Source organism: Aulonocara sp. 'chitande type north' Nkhata Bay, linkage group LG13 (assembly GCF_057382095.1).
Source record: "Aulonocara sp. 'chitande type north' Nkhata Bay isolate Kocher_YH1m ecotype deep benthic linkage group LG13, A_spYH_male_GT1.1, whole genome shotgun sequence".
Lineage (NCBI taxonomy): Eukaryota > Metazoa > Chordata > Actinopteri > Cichliformes > Cichlidae > Aulonocara > Aulonocara sp. 'chitande type north' Nkhata Bay.
The window spans coordinates 33,314,236-33,327,502 of record NC_141356.1 but is presented as its reverse complement, the minus strand read 5'-3'; positions in this window follow the sequence as shown (position 1 = coordinate 33,327,502).

The following is a 13,267-nucleotide window of genomic DNA, read 5'->3' as shown; positions in this document are numbered from 1 at the left end:
AGTTTGCCATCTTAGGGAGAAATCAACACACATGGGTGTATGTCCTTTGTTGCTGAGATTTATTGATAAAAACAGTACAAAAAACCAACCATTTGTACACATATTTACAAATAATAATAAAAAGTGAGTACATTTCAACATTTTCTGTCACCCTTTACAACAAAACAAAGTGTGGCGTGGATGTGATGGACCAGATGGTTCGGGAGTACACTGTCCGCAGAGGAACACGGTGCTGGCCAGTTGCCGTGTTTTATAACATGATTGACATGGCAGCACTGAATGCACATGTGCTGTATCAAGCATGCACCGGGACGAAGGAAAGACGGGTGGACTTCCTGGTGGAGCTTGCAAGAGAGTTGGCTCACTCTCATGTAGCTGCGAAGAAGGCAAGAAAAGAACAGTTGTTTTGGACACAACCCTCCACACATAGCCCTGGAAAAAGAGCCATGTGTCAGGTCAAACACAAATGCAAGAACAATCATGCCACTGTGCGATGTGTTCACTGCAACAGATACACATGTGGTAAATGCAGACTACAGATACCATGGCAGTGCCAGGATTGTGAGTGATTGCTGAAAATGTTGAAATGTACTCACTCACTTTTTATTATTATTTGTAAATATGTGTACAAATGGTTGGTTTTTTGTACTGTTTTTATCAATAAATCTCAGCAACAAAGGACATACACCCATGTGTGTTGATTTCTCCCTAAGATGGCAAACTGAAACACAAGTTTCCTTGTGGCTCAGGAAACTAACCACTCCAAGTTGGTGACTTTTGGAGATTTATTTTCCTGGATGATTGAGAATGCATCAAGACGAACACAAAAGGAAGTTCACAGCTTTTAGCAGCCCCCCTCCCCCCCCCCTCATTCACACACCCCCACTCCCCTCCAGAATTCCCAGATAACAACCTAATTTACATATGAATGACTAGACAATTTAGCTTCCACTTGGCTGAAGCTAAAGCCTAGCTAAACACCTACCAGCCATTTGGTTGGAAGGCGGGTTTTAAAGGTAGAAAAGCCGAATGGCTGCTCTCTGGGACTCTAAGTGTTTTAAAGCTCACAAGACCATTTCAACAACAACCAAACAGCAAATGAGAGCAGGGGTCCGTTCTTCGTACCTCGCTTACTACATCCAAGATCAAATCATCGCACCAACTTTGAGCTCGCTATTCCGGTTCTCCGAACACACCTGTTGTTGACGATTAGTACAGCTGGATGAAGTAATGTGAGATCACTGGGTGGCTTAACAGGGGCTACGCATCGATAGTAGAAACATTGATCGGCAACCCTTTGATTGGTCGGCGAAAATGTCAAAGGAGCGCGCTCAGTATTTTTCGGCAGCAGAGCAAGAACTCTTGATTGAGGGATTTCAGGAGTTTCAGAGTTTAATTAAAACGCAAGGGAACACTGCAAAGGCTGCAAAAGCAAGGAGAGAGGGCTGGCAGAAAGTTGCTGACAAATTAAACTCGTAAGTACTTTATTAATAATAATAATAATAATGGATTGGATTTATATAGCGCTTTTCAAGGCACCCAAAGCGCTTTACAATGCCACTATTCATTCACTCCCACATTCACACACTGGTGGAGGCAGCTACGGTTGTAGCCACAGCTGCCCTGGGGCAGACTGACAGCCCCAGGGCAGACGCAGGCCCCTCTGGCCCACACCAGTAGGCGGTAGGGTAAATCTATTATATTATATTACATTATATCCTCTTTCACATTAGAGCCACAACAGGACCCACTAGAACATGGGAACAAGTAAAAGTGAAATATAAGAATATTCTACGGAATGGTAATATTTATCACTTATATTGCTTTTAGTCTCTTGGAAAGAGACCCTGAAATAATCTGTTTGTTTGTTCATAACAGCAACCAAGAAAAGGGCAGAGCAAAAAAAGACAGGTGGTGGTCCTGCACCCCCACTTCAAGAACAGTTTCCTGTCTCCAATCTCTGTTTTCTGTATTATTCATTCGCTTATTACCCACCAGTCTACTGTTGTTCACAGCGCTGTGGCTGCTGTCTTTTTCTTTTCTTTTTTTCACTTAAATGACCTCGGACAAGAAAGCCTTTTTTTTCTGTTGTTCAATACTGAAGAAATTTAAACTTCATATGCAGAACATTGTAGAATATTTTTAAGGTTATCTGCTATAAAAAGCCAGACCAGGAAAATCTCCTTCATGTTTTTCTGTTTTATTCTCAGTTACTTTCACACAAAGGCATCTGCTGTGATGCTCACAATTCTGATGAAGTCAGTACTGATAAATGATCAGAATTATAATATTTCTGACTGTCTGAGGCTAAGTTGAATCGAATCGGGACTTTGAAAACCGGAATCGAATGGATTGTAGAAATCAGTGATGATACCCAGCCCTATGAGCAGCCTAGGCACGACAGAAGTGGATGTAGCTGTAATAGGAAAATAACTATTGCTAACTTTTCTGTTAAGGCCTGATGCTTCTGAAATTAATAGCCAGTGCTCTGACACGGTGTCATCAATCTTTGAATGCTGAAAAAGCACAGTGTATCCAGAAAAACACATTATATTATATAAATTATTAGAAAATTTGTGTGCGCCTAACTTTTGTGCCGTCCGCCCATGGCAAAAAGTTAGTCTAGAGCCCTGCATTAGCTAATTGTTATTTACTAGCTTTTATTATTATTAATCCTTTATTTATCCAGGTAAAAAATCTCATTGAGATTAAAAATCTCATTTCCAAGAGAGACCTGGCATCATAGCAACAAAAGTCACATATCACATAGGTATATAACATTTAAAACAAATACAATATCCCATACAAACATGTGTAAAATATACAATAACAGATCAAATTAAGAGTACATTTAAAAGCAATCACACTGAGTAAAAGAGCTGTTCTCTCGTTCCTTTAAAACAGACTTAAACTCTCCCAAGGTAACCAATTCTGATAATTTCAGTTCCTTCTGCAGATTATTCCAGGAAGCAGGGGCAGCATATTTAAAAGCCCTTTTCCCCAATTCTGTTCTAATTTTTGGGACAATCAATTGTATGATTTAGCTAATCTTAAAATGACTGTTCAGTACAGAAATGAAGCCCAAAAATCATGTTTTACAGTCCTGTGGTCTCAGCCTCAGATACCTATCAAATCACACAAAGCTCATGTAGAAACAAACAAACAAACGAACAAAATATGTTCTCTTCATTTCTGTCAAACAAAGCTGTATGACACGTTTCCAGCGGTTAGTATCATGGTTGCTAGGCAACCTGGGCAGCGCGACGGAGACTAGATCGTCCAATTTCACAAGCCTACAAGCCTTGCAGTTCCAGCCTTAGCGGTCTTTGAGTACGCGGCCCTTGTGGACCATTAAGGCTGCGTACAGACCCTGAATTGGGATACAGCCCATGTGTTTGCAACAAACTTGCCATTTATTTTGCAAATCGAGCTCAACACTGCCCCTAGCATCCTGGAGCAGTTCCTTTGTGTTTTGGAGTTTGCATGTGTTTTGGATTTTGTACGTGTTCTGGGCCCTATTTCAGGAAGCCGGTTTAGAAAACTCAGAGTTAAAAATGATACACGGGGTTGAGTAACCCCGAACTGTCCAACTCGGAATATTCGGTTTCAGAAAGGCTGATAACAATTAGTTCAATCAACGCGGAGTTGCTTTAACCCCAAATTAAGGGCACGCACGAGGATACATAAAGCCCTGATTAGTGGAGCACAGATTAAGCGAGTCACCATGGAGACGGAGGGAAAGAAGGCGCGGTCAATGTATTTTACAGCGCTTGAGGCCGAAATTCTGATGGCAGCATATGCCGATAACATGCAAATTCCGCGGAAAAAAGTAACACAGCCTCAGCTGCAAAAGAAAGGGAGCATGCATGGCAAAACATAGCCGACAGAGTCAATGCGTGAGTGTTAATTTAAACATTGATCTAGGGATTTCCACCCATTTAACACGTTATTTTATTATATTTTATTTTATTTTATATTTTATACTGTCACGGTTCTGGGTCCATTGGACCCAGTATTTTGAGTTTATTATGTTTTGGTTCACTTTTGCATCATGGATTATTCTTTGTTTCTCTGGTACTTTGTGTTTCAGTTATCTTGGTGTTTTGGATTGTTTCTCATTCTCTTGTTGTGATGTTTATTATTCCATCCATCCATCCATTCGCTTCCGCTTACCCTTTTCAGGGTCGCGGGGGGTGCTGGAGCCTATCCCAGCTGTCATAGGGCGAGAGGCGGGGTACACCCTGGACAGGTCGCCAGTCTGTCGCAGGGCCAACACACAGGGACAGACAACCATTCACACTCACATTCATTCGAACATTCACACCTGGGCCCTGTTTCAGGAAGCCGGTTTGGAAAACTCAGAGTGAAAAACGATACTCAGGGTTGAGTAACCCCGAACTGTCCAACTCGGAATATTCCGTTTCAGAAAGGCTGATAACAATTAGTTCAGTCAACGCGGAGTTGCTTTAACCCCAAATGAAGCGCGCGGACGAGGATACATAAAGCCCTGATAAGCGGAGCACAGATTAAGCGAGTCACCATGGAGACGGAGGGAAAGAAGGCGCGGTCAATGTATCTTACAGCGCTTGAGGCCGAAATTCTGATGGCAGCATATGCCGATAACATGCAAATTCCGCGGAAAAAAGTAACACAGCCACAGCTGCAAAAGCATGCATGGCAAAACATAGCCGACAGAGTCAATGCGTGAGTGTTAATTTAAACATTGATCGAGGGATTTCCACCCATTTAACACGTTATTTTATCATATGTTATTTTATTTGTTATTTTATACATTTTATTTTGTGATGTGATGTGAGCGCAGGTGCAACCCAACAGGCCCCAAACGTTCCTGGCAGCAAGTAAAAATGAAATATAAAAATATAGTCCAAACAGGTAAGGTGTAATTGTATTATGAGCCATAGTGCTTGGTCTGTTTGTCCGATGTAAATCAACTGCAGTTAGAGGCTACATTAATTTTCTTTCTGTAAGCACTTATTGAAATTATCTGAGCACATTACAAGTACATATTTGCTTACTCTGTATGCTCAAATGTGGCCCGTTATAGCCAACAGAAAAAAAGCGGAGGCCCGAAAAACAGGTGGGGGTCCTCCACCACCACCACTCACAGAGGCTGAGCAGTTGGCCCTCAGCCAAAACAGTGGGCGCCCTGTGGCCGAAGGCATCTCTGCGGGGACATCCTCTGAGTCAATAACCCCGCAAGACACAAGTGCCTACATAGGGGGTAAATTCAAAATAATACATGATGTGCATACATCCTTTCTTCACAGTCACCTTTGCAGTGCGACACATTCATTTAATAAACTCTTTACCATAATGAATTATTTTGTAGTGAAGTTATTTTCCTACTGATTTTGCCTTCCCTCAGTCTTGGTTGTCTTTGAGAGCATAATGACAATGAAGTGTAAGGTGCTTGGTATGTTTGTTAATTGCCATTTGGTCCCTTGTAAGTTATAAGTGACCTGTATAAACCTCATATTCTATCAGTTGATGGTGGTGGTGTACTGCATCTGGTGCAGCCTCCTGTTGAGCCAGACCAACATGCAGTTGTGAGTAATACTCCACAGATTATATGAGTTTACAGTAGAACAGCAATGTTGTTTATTTCTTTACTGCAGGAAAATAATGAAGAAACATTGACAGCTGTTACAGAGGAGGAAGCAACAGAGACACTTTATGAGGTTTACATCTTTTAATACTTTGTGTACAGGAAACACAGGCGACCAATAAAGCCAGTTGAACAAAAAATCTGTTTATTCTTCTTTCAACATGTTGAGGTGATGGGTCAAAAGAAATGATTGTGACATATGGTGTCTCTGACTGCGCTTCCATCTTGTATGTCCGTGGGAGGGTCAGGATGTTCATGGTTTGGATCACTGCTGATGTTTGGTTCAGAAGGACAGTGTTCTCCTCTAATTGTGGCAATGTTGTGAAGAATCACACATGCCACAATAATGTCACATGCCCTTTCTGGGGTGACCCTGAGTCTTTGCAGGCACTGGAACCGGGCCTTAAGCATTCCGATAGTCATTTCAATTCTGGCTCTTGTCCTGCAATTAGCCAGATTATATCGCTGCTGTGGGCCCAGTTCAGGGTCAGGGTAAGGGGTAAGCAAATAGGGTAAACATGGATACCCCCTATCACCAAGCAAGTAGCCAGTGAACTCTCCTAAGACAGAAGGATACACTTCAGTTCAAATGTCCCTGAAGCAATTGGTCTTTATATATTTTAAAGTATTTTCAACTCACCATGTCCAAATTTTGTGCTCAGTGTACATTCACGGAATATTTGTGAGTCATGGACAGAGCCTGGCCACTTGGCTTCCACATTTGTGATAATGTTGGCAGCATCACATATGATCTTCACAGTGCAGAGAACACAAATTAGCATCCATTACTATAATGAAATAATTTGTTAGTTTGACATGCTACAGGGAACTATGTACCTGTACATTAATGCTGTGGAAAGACTTCCTGTTCACATAGTCTCCTTCATTTACTGAAGGAGCAATGATTGGAATGTGAGTGCCATCTATACAGCCAATCACGCCTGGGAACCCTGAAAATAAATGTAAAATTTAAGTAGTAGTTCAAGTATCACCACATCATACATTAAGTTTTGGTCATCCTGATACCTGCAATTTTGTGGCATCCCTCTTTGATAAATCTTGTGGGTCTGTGACCGGGGAACACCACAAACGTGTACAGGAGACGTTTCAGTGCAACTGTAACATTCCTGACTGCCCGACAGACGGTAGCCTTGGAAACGTGCTCAGCGTCACCAATATTATACAGAAAGCTCCCGTTTGCAAAAAACCGAAGTGCAATACAAATAATATGTACAGAACTGAGAGAATGTCTGCGATGTGTCACATGAGCAATATTAGGCCTGAGGATGTTATTCAAATAAATTATAGATTGTGCTGAAAAACGGTAACGTTCGCACAGGAGATCATCAGGTAATGATAAAATGTCCAAACGCGCTCTGATCACTCTCTCCCGGCGGAGAGCTCTGCGGAGAATTTGGGCTTCACGATCTACTGGCTCTTCAAGGAAGTGGCACGCCATGTCCGACACTTCCTACTGTCAGGTTTCCGACAAAGGGGCGGAGACAGTCAGGGTTAGTTGTAGTAAACCTGCTAGGGGGCAGGTTAGCTTCACGGCGTGTGTCGTCATAGTGACTCACTCAGGCTGCAGCTGAACTCGCTTTGTGAAACCGAAAACCCAGAGTTTTCGTTAACTCAGGGTATACTTACTCAGTTTTTCCACTAAACCGGCTTCCTGAAACAGGGCCCTAGTGACAATTTGGATTATCCAATTAACCTATCCCCATAAGCTACATGTCTTTGGACGGTGGGAGGAAGCCGGAGTACCCGGAGAGAACCCACGCAAACACGGGGAGAACATGCAAACTCCACACAGAAAGACCCCGGCCTGATGGTGGAATTGAACTCAGGACCTTCTTGCTGTGCGGCAACAGTGCTAACCACCGTGCTGCCCATGTTTATTATTATTATTATTATTATTATTATTATTATTAGAGTTTCATGTTTCTATTATCCATGTTTTAGGAATGGTGGTTTAATGTATAGTTCAGTTCCATGTTTCATTTTCTGTCTCTGTGTTGAGTCCATGTCTCTGAGTTGTGATTCATGTTTCCTGTTTTATTGTGAAAGTCTTTGTCTTATGTTAGTGTGTGCAGCTTTGTTCCCCATGTCTCGTTAGCCCTGATCTCTCCCAGCTGTGTCTCCCTTCTGTGGCCCATTTCCTCATTACTACCCTGTGTATTTAAGCCCTGTGTTTTCCCATGCCCAGTGTCGTGTCGTACCCACAGATTATGCCTGTGTGTCCTTGGTCTCAGTGTTCCATCCTCACTTCATGTTTGTTTTCCTGCCAGTAATAAAGCTGAGGTTTTTGAGTTACATTCCGTTTTCCGAGTCCTGCATTTGGATCCTCATCTCTGCCTGCCCGCACACAGAGCCCTGACATATACATTTTATTTTGTGATGTGATGTGAGCGCAGGTGCAACCCAAAAGGCCCCAAACATTCCTGGCAGCAAGTAAAAATGAAATATAAAAATATAGTCCAAACAGGTAAGGTGTAATTGTATTATGAGCCATAGTGCTTGGTCTGTTTGTCCGATGTAAATCAATTGCAGTTAGAGGCTACATTAATTTCCCCTCTGTAAGCACTTATTGAAATTATCTGAGCACATTACAAGTACATATTTGCTTACTCTGTATGCTCAAATGTGACCCGTTATAGCCAACAGAAAAAAAGCGGAGGCCCGAAAAACAGGTGGGGGTCCTCCGCCACCACCACTCACAGAGGCTGAGCAGTTGGCTTCCACATTTGTGATAATGTTGGCAGCATCACATATGATCTTCACAGTGCAGAGAACACAAATTAGCATCCATTACTATAATGAAATAATTTGTTAGTTTGAAATGCCACAGGGAACTATGTACCTGTACATTAATGCTGTGGAAAGACTTCCTGTTCACATAGTCTCCTTCATTTACTGAAGGAGCAATGATTGGAATGTGAGTGCCATCTATACAGCCAATCACGCCTGGGAACCGTGAGAATAAATGTAAAATTTAAGTAGTAGTTCAAGTATCACCACATCATGAATTAAGTTTCGTTCATCCTGATACCTGCAATTTTGTGGCATCCCTCTTTGATAAATCTTGTGGGTCTATGACCGGGGAACACCACAGACGAGTGCAGGAGACGTTTCAGTGCAACTGTAACATTCCTGACTGCCCGAAAGACGGTAGCCTTGGAAACGTGCTCAGCGTCACCAATATTATACAGAAAGCTCCCGTTTGCAAAAAACGAAGTGCAATACAAATAATATGTACAGAACTGAGAGAATGTCTGCGATGTGTCACATGAGCAATATTAGGCCTGAGGATGTTATTCAAATAAATTATAGATTGTGCTGAAAAACGGTAACGTTCGCACAGGAGATCATCAGGAAATGATAAAATGTCCGAACGCGCTCTAATCACTCTCTCCCGGCGGAGAGCTCTGCGGAGAATTTGGGCTTCAACATCTACTGGCTCTTCAAGGAAGGGGCACGCCATGTCTGACACTTCCTACAGTCAGGTTTCTGACAAAGAGGCGGAGAAAGTCAGGGTTAGTTGAAGTAAACCTGCTAGGGGGCAGGTTAGCTTCACGGAGTGTGTCGTCATAGTAACTCACTCAGAATTAATCTAAACTCGCTTTGTGAAACCGAAAACCCAGAGTTTTCGTTAACTCAGGGTATACTTACTCAGTTTTTCCACTAAACCGGCTTCCTGAAATGGGGCCCAGGGCCCCGTTTCAGGAAGCCGGTTTGGAAAACTCAGAGTGAAAAACGATACGCAGGGTTGAGTAACCCCGAACTGTCCAACTCGGAATATTCCGTTTCAGAAAGGCTGATAACAATTAGTTCAGTCAACGCGGAGTTGCTTTAACCCCAAGTGAAGCGCGCGGACGAGGATACATAAAGCCCTGATAAGCGGAGCACAGATTAAGTGAGTCACCATGGAGACGGAGGGAAAGAAGGCGCGGTCAATGTATCTTACAGCGCTTGAGGCCGAAATTCTGATGGCAGCATATGCCGATAACATGCAAATTCCGCGGAAAAAAGTAACACAGCCACAGCTGCAAAACAAAGGGAGCATGCATGGCAAACATAGCCGACAGAGTCAATGCGTGAGTGTTAATTTAAACATTGATCGAGGGATTTCCGCCCATTTAACACGTTATTTTATCATATGTTATTTTATTTGTTATTTTATACATTTTATTTTGTGATGTGATGTGAGCGCAGGTGCAACCCAACAGGCCCCAAACGTGCCTGGCAGCAAGTAAAAATGAAATATAAAAATATAGTCCAAACAGGTAAGGTGTAATTGTATTATGAGCCATAGTGCTTGGTCTGTTTGTCCCATGTAAATCAATTGCAGTTAGAGGCTACATTAATTTTCTTTCTGTAAGCACTTATTGAAATTATCTGAGCACATTACAAGTACATATTTGCTTACTCTGTATGCTCAAATGTGGCCCGTTATAGCCAACAGAAAAAAAGCGGAGGCCCGAAAAACAGGTGGGGGTCCTCCACCACCACCACTCACAGAGGCTGAGCAGTTGGCCCTCAGCCAAAACAGTGGGCGCCCTGTGGCCGAAGGCATCTCTGCGGGGACATCCTCTGAGTCAATAACCCCGCAAGACACAAGTGCCTACATAAGGGGTAAATTCAAAATAATACATGATGTGCATACATCCTTTCTTCACAGTCACCTTTGCAGTGCGACACATTCATTTAATAAACTCTTTACCATAATGAATTATTTTGTAGTGAAGTTATTTTCCGACTGATTTTGCCTTCCCTCAGTCTTGGTTGTCTTTGAGAGCATAATGACAATGAAGTGTAAGGTGCTTGGTATGTTTGTTAATTGCCATTTGGTCCCTTGTAAGTTATAAGTGACCTGTATAAACCTCATATTCTATCAGTTGATGGTGGTGGTGTACTGCATCTGGTGCAGCCTCCTGTTGAGCCAGACCAACATGCAGTTGTGAGTAATACTCCACAGATTATATGAGTTTACAGTAGAACAGCAATGTTGTTTATTTCTTTACTACAGGAAAATAATGAAGAAACATTGACAGCTGTTACAGAGGAGGAAGCAACAGAGACACTTTATGAGGTTTACATCTTTTAATACTTTGTGTACAGGAAACACAGGCGACCAATAAAGCCAGTTGAACAAAAAATCTGTTTATTCTTCTTTCAACATGTTGAGGTGATGGGTCAAAAGAAATGATTGTGACATATGGTGTCTCTGACTGCTCTTCCATCTTGTATGTCCGTGGGAGGGTCAGGATGTTCATGGTTTGGATCACTGCTGATGTTTGGTTCAGAAGGACAGTGTTCTCCTCTAATTGTGGCAATGTTGTGAAGAATCACACATGCCACAATAATGTCACATGCCCTTTCTGGGGTGACCCTGAGTCTTTGCAGGCACTGGAACCGGGCCTTAAGCATTCCGATAGTCATTTCAATTCTGGCTCTTGTCCTGCAATTAGCCAGATTATATCGCTGCTGTGGGCCCGGTTCAGGGTCAGGGTAAGGGGTAAGCAAATAGGGTAAACATGGATACCCCCTATCACCAAGCAAGTAGCCAGTGAACTCTCCTAAGACAGAAGGATACACTTCAGTTCAAATGTCCCTGAAGCAATTGGTCTTTATATATTTTAAAGTATTCTCAACTCACCATGTCCAAATTTTGTGCTCAGTGTACATTCACGGAATATTTGTGAGTCATGGACAGAGCCTGGCCACTTGGCTTCCACATTTGTGATAATGTTGGCAGCATCACATATGATCTTCACAGTGCAGAGAACACAAATTAGCATCCATTACTATAATGAAATAATTTGTTAGTTTGACATGCTACAGGGAACTATGTACCTGTACATTAATGCTGTGGAAAGACTTCCTGTTCACATAGTCTCCTTCATTTACTGAAGGAGCAATGATTGGAATGTGAGTGCCATCTGTACAGCCAATCACGCCTGGGAACCGTGAAAATAAATGTGCAATTTAAGTAGTAGTCCAAGTATCACCACATCATACATTAAGTTTTGGTCATCCTGATACCTGCAATTTTGTGGCATCCCTCTTTGATAAATCTTGTGGGTCTGTGACCGGGGAACACCACAGACGAGTACAGGAGACGTTTCAGTGCAACTGTAACATTCCTGACTGCCCGACAGACGGTAGCCTTGGAAACGTGCTCAGCGTCACCAATATTATACAGAAAGCTCCCGTTTGCAAGAAACCGAAGTGCAATACAAATAATATGCAATGAACTGAGAGCATGTCCGCGATGTGTCACATGCGTAATATATGGCCTGAGGATGTTATCCAAATAAATTATAGATTGTGCTGAGAAACGGTAACGTTCGCACAGAAAATCATCAGGAAATGATAAAATGTCCAAACGCGCTCTGATCACTCTCTCCCGGCGGAGAGCTCTGCGGAGAATTTGGGCTTCACGATCTACTGGCTCTTCAAGGAAGTGGCACACCATGTCCGACACTTCCTACTGTCAGGTTTCCGACAAAGGGGCGGAGACAGTCAGGGTTAGTTGTAGTAAACCTGCTAGGGGGCAGGTTAGCTTCACGGAGTGTGTCGTCATAGTGACTCACTGAGGCTGCAGCTGAACTCGCTTTGTGAAACCGAAAACCCAGAGTTTTCGTTAACTCAGGGTATACTTACTCAGTTTTTCCACTAAACCGGCTTCCTGAAACAGGGCCCTGGCGTTTGCATGTGTTTTGGATTTTGTACGTGTTTTGGAGTTTACATGTGTTTTGGCGTTTGCATGTGTTTTGGAATTTTGTACGTGTTTTGTATTTTGTATGTGTTTTGTATTTTGTACGTGTTTTGTATTTTGTACGTGTTTTGGAGTTTGCATGTGTTTTGGATTTTGTACGTGTTTTGGAGTTTGCATGTGTTTTGGATTTTGTACGTGTTTTGGAGTTTGCATGTGTTTTGGATTTTGTACGTGTTTTGGAGTTTGCATGTGTTTTGGAATTTTGTACGTGTTTTGGATTTTGTATGTGTTTTGTATTTTGTACGTGTCTTGGAGTTTGCATGTGTTTTGGAGTTTGCATGTGTTTTGTATTTTGTACGTGTTTTGGAGTTTGCATGTGTTTTGGAATTTGTACGTGCTTTGGATTTTGTACGTGTTTTGGAGCTTGCATGTGTTTTGGATATTGTAAGTGTTTTGGATATTGTAAGTGTTTTGGATATTGTACGTGTTTTGGATATTGTACGTGTTTTGGATTTTGTACGTGTTTCGGATTTTGTACGTGTTTTGTATTTTGTAAGTGCTTTGTATTTTGTACGTGTTTTGGAGTTTGCACGTGTTTTGGAGTTTGCACGTGTTTTGTATTTTGTAAGTGTTTTGTATTTTGTACGTGTTTTGGAGTTTGCATGTGTTTTGGATGTTGTACGTGTTTTGGAGTTTGCATGTGTTTTGGATATTGTTAGTGTTTTGGAGTTTGCATGTGTTTTGAATTTTGTACGTGTTTTGGAGTTTGCATGCGTTTTGTATTTTGTACGTGTTTTTTGGAGTTTACATGTGTTTTGGATTTTGCATGTGTTTTGGATTTTGTTCGTGTTTTGGAGTTTGCATGTGTTTTGGCGTTTTCATGTGTTTTGTTGTAGTTTTCTCTTGTCCCCTCCCCAATAATA